The 16,755-nt window shown below is 34.1% G+C and overlaps 1 protein-coding gene across 9 annotated transcripts in view; it reads right to left on the bottom strand.

Moving 5' to 3' along the window:
• Nucleotides 1-16,755, bottom strand: part of MBD5 (methyl-CpG binding domain protein 5) — a 439,324-nt gene that overhangs the window by 301,492 nt on the left and 121,077 nt on the right. Inside the window, exon 1 of one of the 9 annotated variants that reach the window (XM_086718523.1) lies at nucleotides 1,373-9,619. The exons of the other annotated variants lie outside the window; for them this stretch is intronic. The gene's annotated coding sequence lies outside the window, so the exon portion shown is untranslated. Of the gene's footprint in view, nucleotides 1-1,372; nucleotides 9,620-16,755 lie in introns of those variants that run through there. 9 annotated transcript variants of the gene reach the window in all.

Genomic DNA, 16,755 nt, shown 5'->3' with positions numbered 1-16,755 from the left:
CATAAAGACAGGAAGAAGACTGGAAAATCTGACTCCTTAAAAAAAAAAAATTAACAAAGAAAAAAACACTATAAGCTATGCCATATAACAAATAATCAGCTAGAGGAAAGAATATTTGTGATATATAAAACAGACCAAAAGTCTAATTACCCTAACTCACAAAGAGCCATTACAAATCAAAACTCAATTAAAAAAATGAGTGAAGGATATGAAAAGAAGCACTCAGGTGTGGTGTGTGTGGTAAGTGAAGGAAGAATATTTACAAAAAGATGCAAAGGTATTAGGAAAGAAGAAAATTAAAATAAAGAGATATTTTTCATCTTTGAAATTGGCAAAATATACTTGATAATACGATGTGGCAAGAGTAAGGAGAAACCACATTCTCTTTTTACCATAAACAGAAGTATAAACTGATGAAATGTCATTGCAGAGGCAATTTTGCAACATCCATCAAAATTTAAAAACACACTTTACATTTCATAGGTAGGAATTTATCTGACACACAGTCAAAAAGATACCCATGCAATAATGTTCATCCCATCTTTGTTAGAAATAACAAAACAGTAGATCAACCCAAATATTTGTTACTAAAAAAAATGTTCAAATAATGAACTATGCATCTGTGGAATACCAAACAACCACAACAACAAACTGAGATAGCTCCATGTATCAATATCTAAGGTACTGTTTATTCCAATGACTTATTCCATAATGGGAAGCCTGTATTTCCCACTCTGCTTCACCCATTTCCTTTTCCCCTCACCCCCTCCCTTCTGGCAACCATCAGTTTGTTCTCTGTATTTATAGATCTGATTCTACTTTTTGTTTGTTTATCTGTTTTGTTTTTTAGATTACACATATAAATGAAATCATATGGTATTTGTCTTTTAAAAAGCATAGCTCAATTATTTGGAATGGTAAAGGCCTTCAAAAATAACTTGTGCACAAAAGCAATGCAAAACTGGCAAAATCGTCTTTTTCAAAACTCTGGAAATTAACTTTAATTATCTCATTTTTCTCTTAATCTCATTTCCTTCTCAGGTTCTGGAGTAGCCTTGAAAACCAAGAGCCTCACAACTCTGGTAGCTGTATAAACTACCAACCTATTAGCACACAAGGATTAAGACAGGTTTAGAATTCCCTGAAATGTCCACTTGCAGAAAACTGTCACTATTTTGCCTTATCTGGCACCTCATTAAATGATTCCATTTTCAGGGCATTTTATTTCATGACTCAGAGCTACTTCTGTGCAAACAATCTTCTCCCCAAGCATTGTGCTGTTGAAGGAAATCAGTAGCAACTGTTTAACCCTTGGGGCTAACAAGAGGCTGAACAACAAACAAAAATTAAAAGGAAAATTGAAGAGTGGCACCTGGGTGGCTCAGTCTGTTAAGTGTCCAACTCTTGGTTTTGGCTCAGGTAATGATCTCCTGGTTCATGGGTTTGAGCCCCTCCCTCCCCACCACGTTGGGCTCTGCATAGTGAAACAAGAGCAGGGGTAAAGTAACTACATACGTAAATATAAAACACAGTAGAGATATTATGTTTCATTGTAACTCTTGCCTTCTCCTACATGATTTAAAAGACAGCTACACAATTTTAAAATTGTGTTGATGGGTTTACCATGTATAAAAATGTAATTTATATGACAATAACAGCACAAAGTAAAGGGAAGTAAACAGAACTATACTGGAGCAAAGTTTTTCTGATGAAATTAAGTTGGTATTAATCTAAACTAGATTGTTAACAATCACCAGGGCAACCATTAACAAAACAATTCTAAAACATAGTAAAAAAAAAAAAAACAAGGAAATTAAAATAGTATATTAAAAAAATGTGTCAAATACAGAAGGCAACAATGAAGGAATGGGAAAAATGGGGGAAGACATTAGAAACACGGCAAACAGGAAAATGGCAGATGTAATTCTTACTTTATCAGTAATTACATTATATGTAAATGTAATACACACTCCAATCAAAAGTCAGAGATTGGTGGAATGGATAAAAAAAAAAATGTCCCAACTGTATACTGTCTATAAGATACACACCTTAGCTTCAAAGACGGAACTTGATTAAAAATGAAAGTATGAAAAATATGTCATATAAGCAGTAATCAAAAGAAAGCTGGAATGTTTAAACTAACATCAGAGAAAAGAAACTGTAAGGAAAAAACTTTTCCTAGAGGCAAAGAACATTTTATAATACTTTTATAAATAAAAGGATCAACTCATCAGAAAGAAATAACTATCATAAACATATATGCATCTAACAAAAAAGCCCCAATATCCTTGAAGCAAAAAGTCACAGAACTGAAGGGAAAAATAGACAATTAAACAATAATAGTTGGGGGCTTCACTAATCCATTTTCAATAATGGACAGGATAACTAGGCAGAAGGTCAACAGGGAAACAGAAGAGTGAAACAGTACTAAAAATCAACTAGACCCAACAGTAGAATATCATTCTTCTCAAGTGCACATTGAAATTCATGGATTTGTGGAAATTCAATGACACAGTCCTAAATAATCAGTGAGTCAAACAAAATAATACAAGAGAACTTAGAAAAGATTTTAAATAAATAATAATGGAGACAAAATATACCCAAATTAATGGGATTCAATTAAAGTAGTGCTTAGAGGGAATCTTATCGTTGTAAATGCCCATATTAAAAAAAAAGAAGAAAATCTCAGGTCAAATCAGGAACATGAGGGATATCACTACCAACTACACAGAAATGAAAAGAATTATAAGGGCATACTATAAATAATCGTATTTCAAGAAATTAGAAAACCTAGATAAAATGCACATTTATTAAAGTGTTTTTGTTGTTGTGTTTAAATGTTTGTGTATCATAAGTTCTGCAAAGTGTCAAATCAACATACAGTTAACTCTTGCTTTCAAAAAAGGTGAGATGTAGTATTTTTAAAATTGATATTTTTATCAAGGTAACATATGGAGGCAGTTTATGAAATAAAATTATATTAAAAGTTTTATAGTGAAAAATTGCATTCTTCTGCCACATCCCTCTCTATGTCTCCAGAAGCAACTGTCCTTTTATCTCTAGGCTTAACATACATATTATTACATGTATGTTTTTTAATTGAAGTATAATTAATTATAGTGTCATATTGGTTTCAGGTGTACAATGATTCCATAATTCTATACATTACTCAGTGCTCACCATGATAAGTGATCTCCTAAATTCCTTTATCTATCTCACCTATTCCCTCACCTACCTCCCCTCTAGCAACCACCAGTTTGTTCTCTGTATTTAAGAGTCTCTGCTTTTTGTCTCTTTTTTCCCTTTGTTTTGTTTCTTAAATTCTACTTATCAGTGTAATTACATGGTATTTGTCTTTCTCTAACTTATTCCACTTAGCAGTATAACCTCTATGTCCATCCATGTCACTATAATGGCAAGATCTCATTCTTTGTTATGGCTGAGTAATATTCCATTATATATACTTAATATATATCACATTTTCTTTATCCATTCATCTATTGATGGACACTTGGGTTACTTCCATATCTTGGGTATCATAAATAATGCTGCAATAAACACAGCATAGTATTTGTATATTTGTATAGTGATGTTGAGTATCTTTTCATGTGTCTGTTGGCCATGAGTAGGTCTTTGGAAAGATGTCTATTCAGGTCCTCTGCCTTTTTAAAAATCACATATATCATTTGCAAGTACATTCTTCCATCCAGTAGGTTGCTATTTTGTTTTGTTGATGGTTTCCTCTGCTAGGCAAAAAGCTTTTCATTTTTGTGTAGTCCAAATAGCTTATTTTTGCTTTTGTTTCCCTTGCCTCAGGAGACACATTTAGAAAAATGTTGAGATAGGTGATGTCAAAGAAATTACTGCCTATGTTTTCTTCTAGGAGTTTTATGGTTTTAGGTCTCTCACATAGGTCTTTAATCCTTTTTGAGCTTATTTTTGTGTAGGCATGGTATAAGAAAGTGGTTTAATTTCATTCTTTTGCATATGGCTGTCCAGTTTTCCCAGCATTATTTGTTGAAGAGGCTGGTTCTTCCCCATTGTATACTCTTGCCTCCTTTGTCATAGATTAGTTGACCATATAAGTGTGAGTCTAGATGATATCCTTCTACTTTTATTGCTTCATTTATCAATTTTAAACACGATTGGTTAACTCCCAATCATAAATGAAGACTTCATTCTTGTGTATCCTTATCCCACATTTCTACCCATCTCTGATATCAAAATAATGTCATAGTATTGGGTTACACAAACAGCTAATGTACATATAAATAGCTAATGTAAATACTGTAAGCAAAGAAGTGAACTAGGACCATGTCTGTTATCTCCTGGAATTAATAACTGCCTCATTTTTTTCACCCATCTAGTTTCTAAGTACTTAGTACAATTATTACAACACCATTGCTACATGCAAATCAATATTTTTTTCTATATGCTCAAACATACCACTTTCCTTTCTTTCCTGGAGAACTCCTTTGTTTGTTTGTTTGTTTGTTTGTTTAGAGAAGCTTAGGAGGGGAGGGGCAGAGGGAGAGAGTGAGAGAGTGAGAGACAGAGAACCTTAAGCAGACTCCACGCGCAGCATGGAGCTGGATGTGCGACTCCATCTTACAACCATGAGATCATGACCTGAGCCAAAAACAAGAGTTGGAAGATTAATCAACTGAGCCACCCAGGTGCCCCAAGTTTTTCTTTTAGAGAATACAACATGGAGCTGATTGCCCTCCTGATATGTTGAATAGCAGCCATGCTGACATTTTTCTTTATGCCTTTCCTGAGCAAGACCCCTTCATTTTAGTCTCTTTCTCTTTCTTATTTAATCACCTAGAGAAATCACATCTTCCAATAATTTCATAGGCATCAGTCCATGGAAAGTATTTTTTAGGGAAGGGGGAGGTACTCTTTCAACCATCACACTTGATTTGGCTGAGTACAAAATTAGGTAATGAAATTGCTTCCCTACAATTTTGAAGAAATTGTTCCACAGTGTAGTTGTGGAGAAGTCCAGTGCCATTTAACTCTTTTGGGTGTGAACAGTCCCTATTCCTTGCTCATAGGAAGCTCTTACAACCTTTTCTTTATATGCTTGGTATACTGAACTTTTGTGATGTTTTCCTTTGGTGTGGGTCTTTTTCATTTATTGTGCTGGATATTCAGTGGGCTCTTTCAAAGTAGAGACTCGTATCCTTCATTTCTGAGAAATTTAAACATATTAGTTCTCTAAAAATTTTTTGTTCATTCTACTTTATCTGTTCTTCATTAATAATGAATATGATGGGCCTCCTGTGTTAAGACTTGAATCTCATGTTTTTTTTGCCTTCTGGGTTTCTTTTCATCTCTTTGCTTCTTGCTGTATTTTCAAGGAGCTCTTCCTAACTTTCTCTTCCAGTCTATTTAAGTTTATAATTAAATTTTATCTGCTATTATATTTTTAATTTCAATGTTCTGCTTTGTCTAATTTTAAAAATTTAAATAGTACTTTATTCTTGTTTAATGGATACAACAGTTTCTCTGATTCTTTGAAAATATAGTTTGTCTATAACTTACATATGTTTCTTTTTCTTTTTGTATTTTAATCTTCTAGCTACCTTCACTGTCAGTTTCTTCTGGATCACATTTTACCGTTTGATTAGGCTTATCATGTTTTTCTTGTTGGAGGACTTCCTCAATTATTGGACAACTGTTGGAGTGAACTATTGAACATTCACTCATATTAAGAATGAAGCACCAAAAGGAAGTGTGTGGGTATGACCTGTCCACTGGTGGGCTTCACTGAGAGTTAATCAGGTTAATAAGATATGGTGTCCTTTTTGTAGGGGAATCTCCGAAAGTAAACATCTGAAAATCTTTTGTTCTGGGAATATTAAAGTGCTATTTGACAGTAAAGTGCTATTTACTTACTTTTTTTTTTTTTTTTTACTATGCAGGTTTAAACTGTTATTTCGAGTAGTCTTTCTAAAACCTACAGCAATCTCAAAGATATTTCATAAATATATTCACCCAATCTGAAGTATAAAAATTATTTTATAATTAATTCTGAATACAATCTTAAGTAATTTGTCAATTTAAAATGCTTTAGCTAAAATAAAGTTCAAATGATTTATGACATCGCAGATTTTCAGGATATGTTAGACATATTTTATGCATCCTTCTTACCTCTAAATTCATTAGCAAAAAGGATGACACAGCATTTTAAAATTCAAGTTTTAGATAACTCTGACTCAGATATAGAACTAGAAAGGATTTTGAGCTATCATTCCAAATAAACCATCTTATGTTGTAGAATAGGGAATAGCATTGGCATCATTCTTTCGGGATATTAACTAAACTGGAGAATCATGACTAGCTAACTATTTTTATATGAGATGCCGATATGTAAATAAACTTTTTAAAAAGTAGCCATATATTTATTTAAAATTTTTTCTAATGTTTATTTTTTTAAGAGAGAGACAGACAGAAGACAAACAGGGGAGGTGCAGAGAGAGAGGGAGACAAAGAATCCAAAGCAGGCTCCAGGTTCTGAGCTGTCAGCACACAGCCCAACATGGGGCTCGAACTCATAGACCATGAGATCATGACCTGAGCCAAAGTCGGCTTAACTGACTGAGCCACCCCAATAAAGTAGCCATATATTTAATGCAACATTCTCTTAATTGCTTTTGTCTGGAAACAACCTACACACCTATAGAATTTGGTCAATACTAAAATTTATTAGTGGTGTTCAGTGCTTTTGATTCAGTTATGTAAGAGAGTAAAATCTTTTTCTAAACTTTAAAGCAAAAATTTATTCTTATTGTAAATGGAGAAATGAAAGGCCTTTCAAATGATATTTAAATAACAAATCCAGTATGATGTGGTAAAAGAGCACTGAAATGGGAATAAAGGAATCTGAGTTCTAATTTGGTACTAATATTTTGAACATGGGGAAATCAGTTAACCTCTCTGAGCCTCAGCTCAGTATAAAAGTGTTAGACTAGATAATCTCTCTTAGGACTTCTCTGTCACTGAAAGTTTCATTTTCAACAGAACTGTTTGCACAGCAACAATATTATTTACTAATTGATAACTTCAGTGACAGACTTAGTTTTGCAATTCTGATGTTTAAGTTCTGTGTAATTATTCATTTTGCCATTACCACAGAAGAGGAGCTTGACCTTAAAGGCTGGGAAGAGAACAGGGTATGTTGGGGCCCAGCAAGCCAGGGAAGAGGTGAAAAATTCCACACATGTCCAGTGAACATTTCAAGAGACCACGGGAGCAGAGGGGTCATAAGAGTCTCCTGGAGAAACAATGCATCCTATGGGGAAGGGCACAAGAATGACTGTGTCTGCACTTCAGGTTTTCTGGGGAGAGTGGACATAAATAGGACACTACTATGGCTATTTTCTCTGCACACACCAAGGCCTAGATATCACACTACTTTTTCTAATATTCTCACATAAGAAACTTAACAATTATCACATCTACATATTGACTTTAAAAAAGTTTACAGAAAATATTTTGGAACAGTATGCTTAGGAAATCAACCATTTACCCTGTACCAACACATCCCCCAAGCGCAGTCTCTAATTTTATAAATTATAGATAATCTATGTGGAGTATAGCTAGTCTCAAATATGCTGAAAATCATAATTCAAAAATGAAAAAAATTCTTTTAAAATTACTTTTCAAAAACTCTATTAATGAAGTTACAAAGTATTAATCTGGCATGTAAAAAGAAACAACACAACAGTAGAAGAAACTGCATTCTCAGAGATTTAGATCCCAAGAGAAGCTAGAGGTGCATTTGAACTGCTGCCTCCACCTGAAACCCAAATAAGTTGTTTAATAATCCTTCCAAGGTAAACATTTTTTGAAATTTCAAACTCAATGCATTAGCAATTTTTCCTAAAAGGGTTTACCTTGTGGAGTTCAGCAGGACAAAAAATTTGAGGATTTGAATTAGGTACTCTCTCTTCCTTGCCCTTCATATCCATTCAAGTGTCAGGATATATACATAATATATCAGGATATATATTTCTATATCCCAAGCATTCAGATTCCTCTTTGCATTCCTACCACCTCAACTAGTTCAAACTCACAGTATTTCTTGATTACATTGGTGTAACAGCTTCCTAACCACCCACTTCATATTGTGTACCATAGTGATCACTCTAAATACAAATTTCTCCATTATTTTTCCTTAGGCAACTCTTCTAGATAAGCCCTGCCATGTACTATATGTTACATTCTTAAAAAGTTACGTGGACATGCCATTTTATGACAGATTTGTTCCTAATGAATTGAACAAAATTACTTGATAAATGTACTTTTTTCTATATTTTGATTGTATTTTAAGCCTGGATTCTCTGGCTAGACTGCCTGGATTTGAACAGGACTATGGACAAATGTCTTTACTTTCAAGTGCTTCATTTTTTGTATCTGTAAATTTAGTATAATAGTTGGAATGTCTCACAGAATTTTCCTAAGCATAAAATGTGTAAAAAAAATACAAACCTTAGAACTCACATGACACTGTGTATGAGGCCTTAGTGCAGGACCTCTTCTTACACAGTAGGAAATCAGCAAATGTTAGTAGTGCTATTGGCACCATACTTATTACCGTTGTTTTTGCCCTCATTGTTGTTACCTGAGATTTAAGTTTCTTTTCTAATCAGTCCTCTACTGAATAATTTACAACTCACAATCTGACATTTTTATCCATCCATCACACTGTACAGGGCAGAGTGTTAGAAAGGACCTTGAAGGATAGGTAAGATTTTGACAGCCAAATATGAAAAGGAGGACGCCTAAGAAGGAGAGAAAATAACCACAAAAGAAACAAAAGAGGGGCAAGGCAGGGAATATGCAGAGAGCAGTAGAAAGGCCCTAATTGGATGGAGCCCAGGGTAAACAGAGAAATAACAGTTGGTACAGATGGATTTAAACCCAGTTGGAGAATGGGTTTAGCAACCAGAAAAGTTAGTAGTGAATAACACTACCAAAAATTTTAAGGAAGTCTAGACCTAGTTTGTATCTGATGTATGTGTATGAAGTATGAATCCAAAATCAGGAGAAATGTATTTTGGCTACAATCAGATGGACTTAGGGATCTTGGGCAAAAGATTCAAAGGAAATTAAGAAGAAATTCAAGTGTCTGATAACTATATATAAATAGACTCAATTAAGAAGGACAATTCTTGAATTCAGTAAACTGGACAGAGGATTCTTATATTAAGGATTTTGTAAGTAAGATTTCTGCTTAAAGAGAGCTACTGTCTGATTTAGTTACTGCTTTGGCAACTGGATAAAACCTCACATTTTAGTCAAGTAACACTGTTGACCTAATGCATGCTTTACTGCCTTCTTTTTAGTAAGGGAGAAATTAAAAGAGAGAGCTACATGACCAAAGATTTTCTGGAAGAAGACCCCAAATCTTTAGTGATGGTCACAACAAATGTACCCAGAAAGAGATCCCTGTCTTATCACATTTCGCCTAATTTGTTCATATGTAAACTTACGTAGTATCAAATTTCTTAACATTTCTCTTCTAGCCAAAATTTCAGCTTCTCCTTTTTCTATTTCTTACTTGTCTACAACCATTCCTCCCCATCAACCCCAAATTATAAATTCTATCAAATGTATTTTTTTAAAATGTTTATTTATTTTTGAGAGAGAGAGAGAGAGAGAGAGAGAGAGAGAGAGCATGAGGGGGGAGGGGCAGAAAGACAGGGAGACACAGAATTGGAAGCAGGCTCCAGGCTCTGATCTGTCAGCACATAGCCCGATGCGGGGCTTGAACTCATGAACTGTGAGATCGTGACCTGAGCCAAAGTCAGGTGCTTAACCGACTGAGGCCCCGGGGAGCCTCTCTATCAAATGTATTGAAACACAGAATAGATTCCTATCTCAGTTTCCTTATTTGTAAAACAAGATAATCCCAAGTAGAATATATCTAAGATTATGATTCTATAGTTCTCTGAAAAAGTTGAATGTTGCAGTTAAACAAATTCTTTTCACTTAACTTGCTGAGAAAATGGCTACCTGAAAGTGTGTCTCTTATGCCTCCATTTCCCAATGCTAGCAGCCTCCACCTCCCCCTCAGTGATCACTAGGTTGGTGATCACCCAGCTCAGAAAAGGTACATGCGGCAAGACCACAGTATATACTGAAATCCTGGAAGGATCAGACACCCACTTTTGCTCCCTTCTGAGGTCAAGGGGGACTAGGAGTTGTGGTTGACAGGCCAGAGGGTAGCACTAAAACTCCCAGGATACTAAGAATCTTGGTCTTTGTTGAAAGTAAGTACATGATCATGTGTGTAGTCTTAGAAGTTCTGGCTGATGTTTGTGGAAGACTTTCTAAGAAGACATAAAGATGGTCAGAGCTGCTCTCTATTCCTAAAGAGAAATTTAACCCAAATAATCCTGTTGCCTGAAAAAAATGGTGAATAAGCTTGTAAACTGGCATATTTAAAGCTCACAGATCAGAGAATGCTGGGACTCTCACCACTCAGAGGCTGCACAGAGACATTGTTAGGCAAAGGGAAATAATAACGTGCCCAAGGGGCCCCAAAAAGCACAGAGAGAAAGAACAAACCAAACCCTGAGACTTGGGCAGCACCTAGTGGAATGGAATTGCTGGAGGAGAGAAAAAAAACATTAACAGTAACAATAAAGAAGAATGATCAGCTTTAAAACATACTCTAAAATTTAGAAATCTAATTTTTAAATTTAAAAATAAAATAATTGAAAAAAAAGTGTGCCACTGTTGAATCCAGAATTACTGGCTTGTAAGACCATGTGGAAGAAATCATGTCTGGTATTTTCACTGTTAGCATCTTTGCCATAGACATTTTTACTGTGTAACTAATTGGCCGTAAGGTAGTTTTGCCATAAAAGACACAATCATGAAAAACAACAGAGGGACACTCATTGACAGAATGAAACAGGAAAAATGAATAACAAAAAGACTTTGTTGTGAAATACAAAATATTTGAATATATTCAAAATGTATAGTTTCATGGCAGTACTACATAAATAATGGATTTTATTTTCTGCATTGTACCTAAGCACTTACCTTCAAATTCTTTTGTTCACAGTAATGTGTGTGTGTGTGTGTGTGTGTGTGTGTGTGTGTGTGTGTGTGTATTTGTTTTGTTTTGGTTGATTCACCTGCCTGTTCGGCAATGTCCGCTAAAATTTCTTCCTTCATTAAGAGAGATATCAGTTTCCAAATACACGGATGTGTATTTGTAGCTGAGCTTTTTTTGCATTATGAAAACTTTTTGCACTGTCTGTTGTTGGAATATTGTTATATGTCAGTTGACAGATGTTCCAAAGTTCTATGGGTAATGTGGGCTCAAAACTCTGCAACACTGTATAGACCAGTATGACGGTTTAGAATATATAATATAAAAATGGGAGTAGTGCATCACTGAAGAAAAAAACCCAACTTGTCATCCAGTTGATGATACTAACAAACTGTCACATCAAACTGTCAACCAGTCATTTTTCTACCTTTTATGGCAAAATTGCCTTAGGGCCAGTTATCTATGTGGCAAAAATCTTTGGGGTGGAAAAGCTTACAGCAAAAATGCTTGTGGCAAAGATGCTTATGGTGAAACTACCTACAACCAGATGAAATATTTCAAAATACGGAGCAGATATAGAAAGAGAGGGAAATCTTCAGGGAAAACAGACTTGGAAAATAACTACAAGTGAAGTTTCAGATAAGGAAGATAATAATCATAAAAGGAAAGTTAAAAAAAAAAACAAAACAGAGGAAGGTGAGGAATAAAGAAATGACACAAATAAAATTCCCTGATTTGAAGAAGGATTGAGTATGCAAATGAAAGGGTTTACTAAGTTCTACGTAGATTAACCAAAGTAACACATACAACTAGATGTATTTTGGTAAAACTCCTTTATTATGAGGATTAAAAGAAAATATTACAAATTTCCAGAAAGAACATGTTACTTAGTAAAGAAAAAGAATCAGATTGACATCTTACTTTCTAAAGGCAATACTTGAAGCTAGAAGATAGTGCAATACTGAGGACAGAGAGAAAAGGACTGCCAACAAACAATTCTATGCCCAATCAAGTTATCATTCTTCTTGCAGGCTAGAAGAAAGAATTCTGGATATGCAAAGATGAGCTATAATGCCACTCCTCTACCCTATCTGATGAAAATACTCAAGAAAATACCTGAACCAAATAGCATAAGAACCAGAATAGAAATCTCAAGATGGAGATGATGAATAGAAAACAGTGTAATAAGCCTTGCAATATATGTGTTAAAACTAAATGGATAATGATTGTCTGACTGGGAATTGATAATATAACTGCCAAGTAAGGATTCTTAAAATAGAAGAGACATATGGCAAGGGAAAAATCTAATGAATCTGGAACCAAATGTATTGAACTATGTCAGCAAAATTGAGGAGTTGGAAGGGGGGTAAAGCAAAGTAAAAGCACTCTAAAGGACAAGGGGAATGGAATGGGGAATTAAAACACTCTAAATCTTTCATCTAGGAAAAGGGAATAGAATATATTGGTGGAAATATTATTTGGTTTTTGGTTGTTATATAATATTATCAAATTGTGGAGAAATGGATGTTAGGTAATTAGTATCAGAAGTATCAGAATAAAAAAGCACATTATTTGCAGATTAACAAGGCACAACAAAAAATAATAATGCACTGAAAAATGAAATTAATAGTAACTTGAACAAATCAGTAAAAATAAAGAAAAGGGAAAAGAGCAAACAGCAAAATAAATAACAAACAGAAAGCAATATTAAAGAAATATAATGAATGAGATATATAACTTGTCCCTCTACATAGTGATAAGAGGATTTCTCTTAAACACGGAGTTTCAGACTGGGTTATAAGGCAAAATCCAGGTATATGACATTTTACAAAAAAACACACTTAAAAGAAGTTACTAAATATCTTTCTTGTTTTAGTGCTATGAATTTCAGAATATAAATGTAAATATATATATCTCTACACACACCTATCTATCTATCTAAAATTAGGAATAAAAAAAGAAGTAGGCATGATAAGTACTAAGTAAAATCAAATTTAGTACAGAGACAGATGATACCTGGTCATTTAGCAAACACATATATATTTTTTATATTCCAGAATACTCTAGAGGGATATTTTCTTTATGATATTCATGGCAATTTAGATACCTACCTGCATTACCATTGCTTTGCAAATAAATTTTCCTTAGTGTAATGTGAATTTGGGGACAATTTATGTTCCTTCAAAATAAGTTAAAAATAGTATGTTTAACTTGATTTTCCCCCCTATGTTTATTTATTTATTTTGAGAGAAAGAGAGAGCATGCATGAGCAGGGGAGGGACAGAGAGAGAGGGAGACAGAAAATCCCAAGCAGGCTCTGTGCTATGAGCACAGAGCCCGACATGGGGCTCAATCTCATGAACCTCGATATCATGACCTGTGCTGAAATCAAGAGTTGGACGCTTACTCGACTGAGGCAACCAGGTGCCCCTAACTTGTTTTTTTTCTGAAAACAGTATAACTTTATTTAAACATGCTTTTTTTTCTATATTTGACAACACAAGAGTGACAAGAAAAATGAGATGAAAACAAAATGAAGGCAGAAATATCAGACAATGGAAACTTATCCAAATGGAGATGAAAACTTGAGGGTGAACAGGAGCAAATTCATACCTCAACATTCTGAGAATAAATTACTTGGAATGGTATAATATGTAAATGAGGTTTATAAAGTAAACGGCAGTACCAAATCTCTTGAAATATGAAAAAAGAAAATACGCTTTACCTTAAGTGACATTTAATTACCCCAAGAAAAACATATACAAAGATTCTTCTAAAAATAGGATGGATATGGTCTCCTTTAAGAGATGAAGAAATAGAAATTAAACTACTATTGGATCTTAGAAATAGCAGAAGTAAATTTTTTGGTTTCCTTTATAAATGATTGCATAATCCCTCCAAATTATGTATTCTGAGACATTGTCAATTTTTTTTTTTCAAAAGTAACATTCTGTTATAATACTATCCCCACTTTCTAATTAAAACTGTTGTTAAGCATGGACCACCCAATTCTTTTTAGGTAGCAAGAACAGTATATGAATACATAAAATAAGTTACATTATTATGTCATCCTTTAGATAAGGTTTCACTGTTTCATGCATTTTATGTAAATGAACCAATATTCTTATGTAAATACATGCATGTGCCTGTTAAAAAAAATCATAGTAGCTACAGCCTACAAAACAAGGTTCTGGTTAAAAGAAAATCATATTAGATTTTAATATACCAGCGAAATCCAAAATATCTTGAAAAATGATGTATGACTAACTGAAGATTTAAAAAATTTACCAGTCTACCCTCACTGAACTAACCTAGATGAAATGACTGATTACAGATAAAATCTCACTTTCACTCCTGCACAACTTCCTCAAAGATTTGTTTGGGAACTGTCTCATGCTTAGTCATCCTCCAAATATGATTTTTATGAGCAAAAGCAGTTAGCTATTTTTGTGTTATACAAGATGAGAAAAGATGTATGAGTATTCCTTTTTAAGCAACATAATTTGATTTTTATGCTTATTCAATATCAAAAAAAGTGGTTCATTTTTACATTTTAGAATTACCATATGGATATATTTCAATGAAGATCCATTCCTATTGAAAGCCTGGAGAACTTTTGTTTACAATAAGAGGTAGAGCAACAGAGGATAATTTATACATTGTCTATGTATATTTTATTTCCATTCCAATTTTTGAATGGTAGACTTTGAACAGAATAAGTATACTTAGTCTCCAGAAATGTGAAAACATGAAAGAGCAGATCCTTAAAAATCACCACAATGCACATAAAATTCTGTCTGTATCCTCTAATAATAGTTTTGACTGTTTATTGAGTACTTTCAATGTGCCAGACATTGTCCTGTGGATATCTCATTTAATCCCCATAATAGATCTATGTGGCAAGCATAGTTATTCTCACTTTAGTGAGTAAGGGAACAAAGTTAGAGACATCACATGGGAAAAATCTTAGCTCAAAGTCTGACTTCAAAGTTCTTTCACCTAAAATAAAGGCTATTTATCAAAAACATTTAACTCTAAGATGACAATGTGCAAAGTAGTCATTAGCAAATAGTACCCAGAGAGGAATGCACGCATGCACACGCGCGCCCACATACACGCACACACGCACGCGCGCACACACACACACACACACACTCACACTCCTTAGGTGAAAAGGCTAGCATACTAAAAAGATACAATAAAATTTCATTCACCTGGAACCATCAAAGAATTAGAAACTTCAAATAAAAGAGGGTTTTTTTTCAGATATTTAAAACATAATACTCTTTCAATATTTAAAATATTTAAGGACATTTTTCTAAACACACATATATTTTCCTATATTCTTAAAAGAATGAAACTTGAAAAACAACATAACTTTTCTTGATAATGCAGGCTTATTCTTTTGAAAATTGGGATTTCTCTGGTTAACAAATTCAGTGAGTTGTGCTGTCATTAAAGTGATCATCTTAGTATGCACAGTGAGTGCAGTGCTATTTGCCCTTATTGTAATAGGACCTGGATGACCATGTTTTTTGATTTCTTAAATCTTTTCTAAGATTTTCCTATTTTCTTTTATTAATTGGCCTCTATAAGCAAGCCTACCTCTGCCCAGTATGCCCCTCAGTCCATTAAAAAAATCTCTAAACAAGCATGTTAGGAAATAGAAAAACAAGTTGATCTTTCAACCCTACTTCCTTCCTTCCTCTCTTCTGTCTTCAACACATATTATGTGACTATTTTAGATGCCAGGCACTGTGGTAGTTGCTGCTTAAAATTAAATTTTATGATATAATAATCATGAAAATGACCGATAAACAATTCCTCTATAATATTAACTCTCTGGCCTTTGGGACACATAGCTCAACAATGTATAGAGTACCCTATACAGTGAGAGAGCAGCTACCAGATAGGAAAAATTTATAAAGTCCCCACTTAGGCCTTACACTCCTGGAGTGTAAAGAAGATGCTATCTCTACATAGAAGATGCTATGTAGAAAGAATGACATTGTGATAATGTAAAAGGTGCATGTGAAGGCTTATAAGCAGAGGAGCCCCAATAAGAGTACAAGTAAGATAAAGGGCATCTATGTAAACAAAAGCAAAGAGAGGGAGAGAGAGAGAGAGAGAGAGAAAACCCAACTTTGAAGCCTATGATTATAATTACATCATAATGTAATTATATAAACTCCTAATATAATCTAGTGGTAAGTCAGAAGCTGCTTGTACTGGTCCATCAGATCACGGACTACAGAGCCACATCCCCATAGCCTTCTTTCGGTCTTAGATTCTGCCTAGGAATGCTTTATTAAATAACTCAGCTAATGCTGATGCTGGTGGTCCAGAATCCATTCAACAGATTGAATAGGATCCATTCAATGGCTGTTCAATATCATTTATAGAATAATATCAATATTGTAATATCAATATTACACTTGAAAAAGAAAGGTAAGGTTTTACATAAATTGGAAAAAGAAAATGGCTATGGTAGTTCAGGGATGACCTGGGCACAGGTTTGGGTGCAGTGTCTCTCAGTATGGTTCGCTTAACACCTGTAAAATAATCACCCACAGCGCTTGTTAATAAAATGTGGATCCCTCAGTCTTATCCCAGATCTAGTGAATTAGAAAATTAGGCCTAAGCCCAGGAATCTTTGTTTTTAACAACCTCCCTTCTAAGACTCT

Source organism: Puma concolor, chromosome C1 (genome assembly GCF_028749965.1).
Source record: "Puma concolor isolate L17-30 chromosome C1, mPumCon1.1.hap2, whole genome shotgun sequence".
NCBI classification, from domain to species: Eukaryota; Metazoa; Chordata; class Mammalia; order Carnivora; family Felidae; genus Puma; species Puma concolor.
The sequence above is the reverse complement of the archived record's forward strand: the minus strand, read 5'-3'. Positions and strand labels throughout refer to the sequence as shown.